The following is an 11,748-nucleotide window of genomic DNA, read 5'->3' as shown; positions in this document are numbered from 1 at the left end:
CCCTCCCATTTCATTCATGTGAGCAGCCGTGTTTAGCCATGTTTGCTAACGCTGAGATGTCATGATGATGGATCACAACCAGACACTCCATTCAGGGCTTGATGACTGTGATCTGTCATTACGTACAAATTTCCTTCTTTCTGGAACCGGGAGAAATAAAAAAGGAAGATGAAATTGCACATTGTTTTATATCTTGTTTTAACTAAACAAACATGTAGCCCCATTAGAAGCAGACATCATGGGATTCAATGTGTCCAGTGAGCTGTGAGCCAGCTGAGGCCCCTCCAAGCCCTGCTTTCCTCTGGGTTTTCAGATGCACAGTGACACCTAAAGAACACGAAGGCCATCTGACTTAAACTCTATTTCATATTTGCTCACTTCATGCTTGAATCCTAGACCTTATCTCCCCAAACTCACCTGGATCTGTATCCAAAGATGATTCCTTGGGTTCATTTCAGATGATGTCACTTCAGTCTCCAGCAGAGGCCCTAGGGAAGCTCTCACTGTGTCTATTTTATCTCCAGTGAATATGAAATCAGATTTCCCTGCATAATAGTTAGAATGACTTTATCAGTTTTATTAAAGCTGTAAATTTTGTTTTTAAAACCTGCCAAAATCTGTGCTTCCAGACTCCTCTAAGAGTGAATTAACTTTTTTTCCTGTCTCTGCTTGGTCCTCCAGGCAATCAGACCAACAGGACGCTCCAGATAGAACATGCATGGGAATTGTCCTGTGATTCAAGGTAGCAGAATGGTATTTCTGTTGATTCTGTCTGGATTCACACTTGGCACAATGCTGGAGCTCAAAGAGAAAAACTGCACATCTAAGATCTGCAAGACAGGCAAGGTTATTAGAGGCTCTGGTCTCACAGACAATGTAATAGCTACATTGAATTGCTTTACCTTATCAGCCTGGGAACCTCAACAATATGCCTTCAGTTCTCACTCCTTGTTATGACCTCCTTCTCCACCCCTGTATAGTGTCATCCGACTTCGGCTGGACCTGGGTTCCCCATTGCCTGTCTCCTCCCACGTCCCTTGCAGAAACAAGCAGTCAGACAGTGCTGTCTCCTGAACACAGAATGTACTTTCACATCCTTCAACTTTTGCTTTGAATATTTCATCCAACTAAATTCTCTGTTTTCTTTTCTGCTCTCTTAAGGACCTACAGCTCTTTTAAGGACCAGATTAAATACACCTATTTCAGTCTCCCCAATTGTATCGAATTACACTTCCTCCTTTCTCCGTCCTCTCTTAGCACGTGGTATCTCTTTTCCTTGTTTACCTCCCTCCCTACATCAAATGCTTGTTGTTATCCTGATCCTCCAAGCACCCTTCTCAGTCTTACCAATACTAGGCATACAGAATAAATTGCTGAGAAAGCTCACATTAGAATAAAAGGAAGAGATGATGAGTTACAAAGCGAGGCATAGAGTTTGTGTGTGGATTACAGAGCTGGAAAAGGCATGGAGGTTAAGTTTGGCGCATATTCTAGGATAAACTAAACAACAATGACTGCATCACACTAATGCCCTGAGGCTGCCCCACACACATGGCACCCATGGATTTAATATTTTACTTACTCACTTATCCAACCAGCATCCTTTGGCAAGTTGAAGCCATTTTATAAAATCTGAACGATGGGTTTATCAAACCCCTGGCATATATATTTCTAAAACCAAACATAAAACTTAAAAGATTCACTCACACTTGTATTTTCCAATATTACAAAAGAAGTAGGACAAAAATCAGAAGATTGGACTACTGACAATGATGGAAACACTGGTGATGGAGATATTTCCTTCTTCTTTCCCAGTTGTAAATGGCAATGCTGGGACAAAGACCACAGGGTCTGTGTCTTGTCAACCTGTGTTTCCTTAGCACTCAGAACACTACATCTTAAGTAGAAAGTCAGTCGGCAGGTGCACGTGCACGCTAAGCTATGCTTTCTGAGTCACACTCAGGAAGTAGCACTGAAGGCAGAGGTGTTGCCTGTGTTGTTCACCGCCGTGCGTTAGAGCTTAGAATGTGTCTGCCAGGTGCTCAATAAATACTTGTCAGGTGAGTGATTAAATGGAGACAGATCTGGGAGGCTCTAAAAATCAGGTTAAACTTTGGACTCTAGCTTAATACCAACCATAAGACATTATAAGGTTTTAAGCCAGAAAGTTATATGATTGGATTTCAGTTTACAAGACGTAAACTTGCCAGCGGCAGAACAAGGAAGGGTGAAATGGAATGCTGGAGGAAGGTTAGGGGGCTAACACTCTCGTCTAGGAGAGACAACACCACCACAGACCAGGGTGGTGGCGGCAAGGTTGGAGAACTGAGGACTGATGTGACAAAGTTTTAGGAGGAAAACCTGATAAAATGTGGTTCTTGATTGGTATGAGTGGCAAGGTAGAGAGGTAGAGAGCAACTGCCAGTGAGCGGCTGAGAAACAGCGTGGAGGTTGGAGCTGTTGATTCGATGGCAGAAGAGGAGCAGGTTTTACAAGGAAGACTAGATTTGGTTTTTCATAGGTGTTGAACTTATGAGAAATTTTATTCCAGCAGAAATGTCCACTAGATAATTGATTACTCAAGTGAGGAGTTTAGGAGGGATATCTCACCTAGAAATGAAAGCATAGTTCAGTGGTTGCAAACTGCTAGCCCATAGCCCATAGGACAAATCTTGCCCACATACTTGTTTCACAGCAATTTTGTTTTAGACAGTCTTATTCTGTCTGTCTGCAGTGTACCCAGTGTACCCTGGGTACACTGCAATGATATCAGCCTAGCTCACAGCAACCTCAAACTCCTGGGCTCAAGCCATCCTCCTGCCTCAGCCTCCAGAGTAGCTGAGACTACAGGCATGAGCCACCACCTCTGGCTAATTTTTTCTATTTTTAGTAGAGACAGGGTCTTGCTCTTGCTCAGCCTGGTCTCAAACTCCTGAGCTCAAGCAATCCTCCCACCTCAGCCTCTCAGAGTACTTGGATTACAGGTGTGAGCCACTGCGACTGGCCTAACAGCATTTTTTAAATTTTTATGTCAGCTTAAAACTTTTAAAATCAAGAAGACTTCACATTTTTATTTTTATTTTTTTTTAACCCAATTTGATAATCTCAAGGAAGACTTCACATTTTTAAAAAATCCAGATTTTCAGCTTCTCTTTAAAAAGTTGAAGATCTAGTAAAGCTAAACCTACATTCCCTCAAGGTAGCAAAGAGTGAGGGGTGAGAATTGGCTCTCCCCTTACATGGAGAATGTTCTCTTCAGATCACTGTAGAGCCCTCATTCCATGCTGTCTACCTCACACCTAGGGTTCCAGGTACCACTGTCATCATGTTTATATGATTGTTCTTAGGGCAGAGCTATGAAATGTGAAATCTTTCTTATGCTATCTCTATTGAAAGTGGGAAAACAAAAGCTGCTAAGAGGGCTGAGTATTTCAAGGGGAAAAAATTCTTGTACTTATCCTGCATCTTCATTGTGTCACCTATCTTGTTCCTAAAGGCATTCGATATTGGGACATCTCACAGTTTCAAAAGATAATTTGAGTTACTGCCATAATATTCAGCTTTGAGTTTCATTGCCCAGAACCTCAGCAGCAGGTGGTTCTCTCTCAGAAGGCTAACGTGGTCTGGGGGTTGAGTTCTGTTCTTCATTCATCGTTTTCTTTGATGTCACTGCAAACTATTTTTACGTCCTTGTTAAATTGGTGGTAAGTAATTGATTTATAATAAATTTATATGCATTGATATTTTTCTGATGCTATCAATAATGAATGCAGATTAAAATGTTACTTGGTGAGATAAGTAAGAAAGCACAAATAGTAGGCTAAAATTAGGTCTGCTTATTTTAGTAATTACAGGACTTGGGAACCTATAAGATATGTCATCTCTGTATGTGCCACAAATGTGTTTACAGAATTCTAAAACATCCACTGAATAGCTTCATTTGATGAAAACAGACAAACAAGAACTTAGTCTGCTCAGGTTCAGGTTGTACTGGTAATTCTGCCACAAACTTGCTGTCCGTTTCCAGATAAGTTAATTAACCTTTCTAAACTTTTATATAAAATGAGGGTTAAACAATAGCTGAATAATCAACCTCTCAGAACTATGGGAGCTAATATGTAAAGTCCTTTATGAAAGCATGTAACATTTTACAAATGTTTAGTTGTCGTTCCACTTTCTGGAGATAACAAAAACAAATGGCATATACTGAATCTGCTTTGTGTTCAAGCCAACCTTTCATCAGCTGCCTTTGGTTTATTAATACCACATTGATCGTTGAATTTGGTGGGCAAACAAGAGGCTGTTCATAGGTGCTAGCTAAGAAAATATTACAGAGAAAGAAAAATGATTTCACATTGAACTGTCCTTTCTGAGGGTCACTTTTTGGCTTCTCCTTGGCACTCTTTAATGCTGACTTTACTTCTCATGTATGTATCAAAATATATTCTCCTGAAAAGTCTGCCTCTTAAAGGCTGGGAGTTTGTGCAGCTAAAAGATTAAAAGCAACAACTAACATTGCACATTCAGTGCGTGCTGCACCCAGGTGATAGGAGTTGCAACGGTGCCCCCTTGCGAGGATGTTCTGTCAATGCACCTCACAGACGAATGGATGCGATGTTTAAAGGATATTCTCAGCACTAATTTGAGGTCGTTAAGTTCTGCGTCTCTTTATTTCATAAGTGTAAGTGTAAAAAGCTATAATGTGTGCTAGTCTTTGACCACCATTCTTTTAACTTAGCCAACAATGCAATCAGAGGTTGACGTTTATTATGGTATTTCTGGAATTTTCTTTGTACTCATGACTGTATCAGAAATTTGTTGCCAGGAAACAGAGGTTTTAAAATTATATTGCAATTTGAGTTTCATTTAAGTTTAATAAATACATACATATGGATCACCAATCTTCCACTTTTTAGAGGAGATGATAAGAACTAAATTATTGTATACTCCCCCAGCTCAAGGCAATGGACTTTATATAAGTTGTTTAAAATATAATTTAATTGTTATATTTATCAGATGTTAACTTCCCATTTTACCTAAGAGGAAACTGAGATTTGGATAGACTATTACTCAAATTCATGAAATAAGTAAGTGATAAAGCTGGGATTCAATAAATCTTCGAGTCCTACTAATATTTAAGCATTAAAAAGTAAGTAAATATATATATGTATATATAAATAAAGATATACATATATATATCTTTTCTGTGTGTGAGACAGAGTCTCACTTTGTTGCCCAGGCTAGAGTGAGTGCCGTGGCGTCAGCCTAGCTCACAGCAACCTCAAACTCCTGGGCTCAAGCAATCCTGCTGCCTCAGCCTCCTGAGTAGCTGGGACTACAGGCATGTGCCACCATGCCCAGCTAATTTTTTCTATATATATTAGTTGGCCAATTAACTTCTTTCATTTATAGTAGAGACGGGTCTCGCTCAGGCTGGCTTTGAACTCCTCGAGCAATCCGCCTGCCTCAGCCTCCCAGAGTGCTAGGATTATAGGGTGAGCCACCGCGCCCGGCCTTATTGTCCATTTTTTGTAGAGATTTTTGTAGCCCTTGCTCTGGCTAGTCTGGAACTCCTGGCCTTATCCTTAGGCCTTGGCCTCCTAAAGTTCTGTGATTGCAGCGTTAGCCACCACCCCCAGCCCTGGTTTTTCTTTTTTCTTTTCTTCTTCTTTTTTTTTTTTTTTTTTTTTTTTTTTTTGGCCCTGGTTTTCTTTTGATTTGCCTACAGCAACCTCAAACTCCTGGGCCCAAGCAATCCTCCTGCCTCAGCCTCCCGAGTAGCTGGGACTACAGGCATGCGACACCATGCCTGGCTAATTTTTTTGTATATATAGTTTTAGTTGGCCAATTAATTTCTTTCTATGTTTAGTAGAGCCAAGGCCTCACTCTTCCTCAGGCTGGTTTTGAACTCTTGACCTTGAGCAATCCGCCCACCTCGGCCTCCCAGAGTGCTAGAATTACAGGCGTGAGCCACCGAGTCCGGCCACTGTATATATATCTTTATCCTCAAAAAATTTCATCATCTAAGGCATGATAGTAAACCGAGAACCTTAGCGCATTGTGGTAATTGATGTGTCTAAGTTACTCTGGAAGCACTTGGCCCAGACTGAGGAATCCAAGGATGGTTTCAGGATGGAGATGACCCCAGAGCTCACATACAAAGGATGAGTATAAGCTCACCAGGTGAAGTAGGAGGGAGGTAGACTGTTCCCTTCTCAAGCTAATCCCAAGCTAATCAAGCAAATCTGTTCTATTCCGTGATAATTAGGATTAGGTGCACGTGCATCTAATGAACAAATATCTGAGTCTTTTTAAAAGGTCAGAAGTTTGTTTCCCTCTTACATAAGAGAAAGCCAGCGATGGATAACCTATGGCTGTTATGGAAGATCTGTGTTGTCATTAGCTTGTCACTCTCCAAGCTTATGACTTTCAGTTTAAGGTGGCTCCTTAAGTTCTGGAGCTCCAGCCATCCTTTGTGTAGTTGTAAAAAGGAGAAAAGAAAGAGAAACAAAAAGGACACCAACACTGAGTCTGCATCCTTTTAAATGTCGTCTTACAAGTCTCAAGCAGTATGTCATTCTCATCTTATTGGCCAAAATACAGACATATGGCCATATCTAGTTGCTGGAGTGGCTGGACATGTCTTTTATTATGTACTGCAATGTGTAACATTAAAAAGCAGGGTTTTGGGGCCGGGCGCTGTGGCTCGCGCCTGTAATCCTAGCTCTTGGGAGGCCGAGGCGGGGCGGATTGCTCAAGGTCAGGAGTTCAAAACCAGCCTGAGCAAGAGCGAGACCCCGTCTCTACTATAAATAGAAAGAAATTAATTGGCCAACTGATATATATATAAAAAATTAGCCGGGCATGGTGGCACATGCCTGTAGTCCCAGCTACTCGGGAGGCTGAGGCAGGAGGATCACTCAAGCCCAGGAGATTGAGGTTGCTGTGAGCTAGGCTGACGCCACAGCACTCACTCTAGCCTGGGCAACAAAGCAAGAGTCTGTCTAAAAAAAAAAGAAAAAAGAAAAAAAAGAAATCTGGGCCAGGTGCAGTGGCTCACACCTATAATCCTAGCACTTTGGGAGGCCAAGGCAGGGGCATCGCTTGAGGCAAGGAGTTCAAGACCAGCCTGTGCAACACAGCAAGACCCCATCTCTACCTAAAGAAGAAAACTTAGCCAGGCATGGTGGCACACACCTGTAGTCCCAGCTTCTTGGGAAGCTGAGGCAGAAAGAACACTTCATCCCAGGAGTGTGAGGTTGTAGTGAGCTATGATGACACCACTGCACCTTAGCCCAGTCAACATAGTGAGATTGTGTCTCAAAAAAAAAGGAAAGAAAAGAAAAGAAATATGTTAATGTGAGGTTAAGCCATTGGTAATAACCTCAAAAAATACCAGACGGTTTATGTTAATATAGTTGCTTTGGTTAAAAAAAATCATTTTCACATTTTTTCTTTTTCAAAGATATTTTTGGAGTATGTTACCTAATCACAACTTTTAAGCATTCTTTACATCTTAAATACATGCTTGACAACATCTAACTGAAAAAATGCAAATCCACTGAAAATTTGTTCAAAAATATATATATTTACACTTGTAGGATAGAGACCCAACTGCCAAGTCATCACTGATATTGAATTTTACCTAAAACACTCAATCTAGAAACACACATGTGCTAAATGTATAAACATTTACTCACTAACGAGAGCAGGATTGCCTGCAAATTGTCTAAAATCTGCTTTTTGATGTTTGAAGCTTTGTGTGCAATCTTGCTCCTCGTGGGACGTGCTGCCACAGCAGGCTGGTTATTTACCGTTAAAGATAGTGTCTCCCCCCAAGGCAGTCCTGCCTCCAGAAGCGAAATGTTTAGGTGGCCAGAGAGTCAAACCACTGAAACATTCTTATTTTTATTAGTGATCAATACTTTCAATAAAGTAAAAAATGGTTTTCTATTGCTGGGTAAAAATTACTAGAAATAGCAGCTTAAAATAACACAGATTTGGTGGCTCACATGAATATGTTAGGACTTCACAACATGACTGGGTTCTCTATTCAGGGTACCCCAAGGTTGAAATTAAAGTATCAGCTAGACTGAGCTCTCCTTTGGAGGCTCTGGGAGAAAATCTGGTTCTACATTAATTCTTACTGTTGGCAGAATTCAGTTCCTTGTGGTTGTAGGACTGAGATGCCCATTTTGTTGCTGCTCTCAGCCAGGGGTCATTCAACTCCTAGAGGTCGCTCTCAATTCTGTGCCACATGGTTCTGCTACCTTTAAGCCAGCAATGGTGTGTCAACTCCTTCTCACACTTCTGATTTCCAGCTTCTTTTCTGTGACCAGCTAGCTAGCAAAAACTGCCTTTAAAGTGCTCATGTGATTAGGTCAGGCCAATCCACTTTATCTCCAGTCCAAACTTTGGAGTAAAATCCAGTCTATTCACAATCCTGGGATATGTGCACCAGTGGGGAGGGAAATCCTGGAGTTGTCTTAGATTCTGCCTGCCATGGCATCCAGTCTGAACACAACTGGGGAGGAAGTACCAGGCTAAGAATGGTGATATCTCTTATCATGGTGACTCTAGCACTAATAGCAAACTGGTTGAGGTTTATTTTCCTAGATAAGCCACTGCTGAAATGGCCCATTCCCATGTTAGGCAAGTATCCATTCTTTACTCTTTTTTTAACTGGTTCTTCTGAATTCAATCAACTTTAAAATACCCTAAAAGAAGTGAAAGACATTTGCTTGAGATTTGTGGTCATGTCACCTGGGGCTTTGGTCTAATAAAGCAGGAGACTGAGTTGTCAGGTAAGTATTTCCAAACAGTGTTGTCGAAATGCAAGGGGGTTTTGGTCTAGGTCCAGTTACTTGCTGGTCACACAAAGATCCAATTATTGTGACAATAAGGATTGCCAAGGAAGAAAGGAATTTTTTAATAGACAGACATCTTATTGAGAGAATGGGAGAAGCTGCCTCAAATCTTTTTCTCTGACTAAGGGAGGGCATGGGCTTTTAAAGTAGGCGCCACGTGCCTTGAGACAGGTCGTGGTGTAAGTAACAAGGGGCTACATGCATTGGGGGCAGGTTGTGGAGGGTGGTGAATCCTGGTGTCAAGAAGTCTGCCCGGGGACCTTCAGAATCTCAGCTCCTCTGTCTTGCAGAAAAGCCATCATTTCTGGGAAACAACTCAAAAGGTCAAGTAGCTAGTTAAAGGAGAAGATTATAAAAAAATATATAAGGATCATTGAAATTTGTTCATGACTGGTTACAGCAGTACTTCAAAAAACAATTAAATATCTTATTATTGGATAAACGCCATACCTCAGAGTCCTCATATTACACCATTTGATAAGCTTGCAGAGTAGGTGAAAGAAATACTTTTATTTTACCTTTCTTAAGGCAGCGGTCTCCAATGTTTTTGGCACCAGGGACCAGTTGCATGGAAGACAATTTCGCCAGTGGCTCACCTCCTGCTGTGTGGCCCCCTAACCCGCTCCCACCCCCAGTTCCTAAATTTCATGGAAGACGGTTTTTCCATGGATAGGGGTGTGTACAGCAGAGCTCTGCAGCCTGTTCCCTAACAGGCCACAGATGGGTACTGGTCCGTCGCCCAAGGGGTTGGGGATGGAAGACTTAAGGACCCACCAGAACTCTGAGGTTAAGCTTTCACACCATGAAGCCACTCCCTCAATGACCCTCAGTTTCTGATCATTTGTTATTTTTATTTATTGCTAATATTTCCAAATGTACACATCAATAAAGTTCTAAACTTGATAAATGCATAATCAATTCCTATTAAATTTAGTTTTTATTTTTTTAATTATTTATTTATTTTAGAGATTCATTATTTAGGTCTTAACATATTGCCCAGGCTGAACTCCTGGGCTTAAGCAGTCCTCCTGCCTTAGCAGCCTGAGTTGTAATGGATCCCTTTTTCAAAGCTACATTTTACATTTTGAAAGACACAGATTAACTTTAATTATGACAGTAAAATAGCAATAAAAAATGGATCCAGTTGAAAGAAGAAATTTGAAAGGATATGGCAATGAACAGACCATCTCTAAGTTATTTTATATTTCATTGTGATTTCTATTATTCTGGCATATTAGATGTTACCTCTTCAATCTGTTGCATTTTTTCATGTGATACAGCTTCAAAATTACATAATAATAATTTGCTCAGTTTCCCAAAGATTGAAATGAGTACTTCATTCTTTAATAACACCTTTTTTTGTGAATAACGTGTCCACTTTTTTCATCATTGCATTGGTTACAATACGTAATTTTTTTACAATGCAATACTAATTCAGAAACATAATTTTTAAACAAAAAACATTTAAAATACATTGTTTAAATTAATTCCAACTTTTAAAAGAGGAAAGACAGCTAGAAAGCAAACATGAAAACCTTTTAAAGTTTACTAAATAAAATTCAATAAAATTCATAAACATTCAAGAATGTTGTACTATGTGTTTTATATAACTGCTTCATTGAAATATAATTCACATATCATACAATTCATCATTATCATTTAAAGGTTATATTCAATGGATTTCAGTATAGTCACAAAGTTAAACAATTATCACCATAGTTAGAGTATTTTCATCACTCCAATAAGAAATCACATATTTCCCACCAAACCATCCTACTGTAGGCAACCACTACTTTGTATCTCTATAGATTTGTCTATTTTGATCATTTCATGTAAATGGATCACACAATATATGATTTTTTTGTGAATAACTTCTGTCATTTAGCAATATCTTCAAGGTTCATTCATGTTGGTTTATGTATCTGTACTTTCAGTGGTACCATTTTCATCTGATAAACTATTTTTCAAATTTAATGATGTAATGTTGGTGAAATGGTCCTCTCTGTATTATGTGTACCTGGTTTCACAAAGGAATTGAGTAACATGGACCAAGAGTCTGACAAAGGCTCTTTCCTTAAGCAAACTTTAGTCAGACTCCTCTGAGCTCCCTTCCCCACAAGCCTCATCCTTAGGCTGGTGTCCTCTGCCTACAAGCCTAGTTTTAGCAAGAATCCTGACAAGCCAGCTCAGCAAGAATGGCTCTACCACTGATACCTTATCAACTTCCCAGTAATTTTTCATTCACTGATTTCCTCACCCTGTCTTGTGGCTATAAATAGCCAGCTGCCCTTGCTGTATTCAGAATCCGCTTTTGTACTGAAATCTCTCTCCTCTACTGCAGTAACTTGAGTAAAATCTGTCTTGCCATTTTTAACAATGTCTAATGCAATTTCTCTTTGACAAGCCCAAAAAGTACTAAATAAACTTTGACTCAATAATTTCATCTCTGAGAGTTTGTCTTAAGAAAATAATTTGTAGTCAAGGAAAAAGATGTATGTATGAGTTTGATGATAGCCAATAAAATAACAAAGGGATATGAGCAGATAATTGGTTTTTGAAATATCCAGCACTAGGGGAATGAGTGAGCTAACCAAGGTATAGCAATCCAATAGTATATACCGTATTTATTAACAGGAATAGTTACAAAGTTAGAACAATATAAAAAATGTTCATTATGTCAACTAAATGCTTGGCATAAATTTGTATGCACTACAGTTAAAAGCATTTTTAAATATAAATATATTGTTTTTTTATCTACAAATCAGTGGCATTTTTTAAAATTGGGGTAATTCAATATGAGAAGAGATATAACAGATGTCATAATCATATATAATGTGTGAACTCTTGGGAATCTTATTTGAACAAAATAAATGTAAAAACA

This window comes from Microcebus murinus, chromosome 15 (genome assembly GCF_040939455.1).
Source record: "Microcebus murinus isolate Inina chromosome 15, M.murinus_Inina_mat1.0, whole genome shotgun sequence".
Lineage (NCBI taxonomy): Eukaryota > Metazoa > Chordata > Mammalia > Primates > Cheirogaleidae > Microcebus > Microcebus murinus.
The sequence above is the reverse complement of the archived record's forward strand: the minus strand, read 5'-3'. Positions refer to the sequence as shown.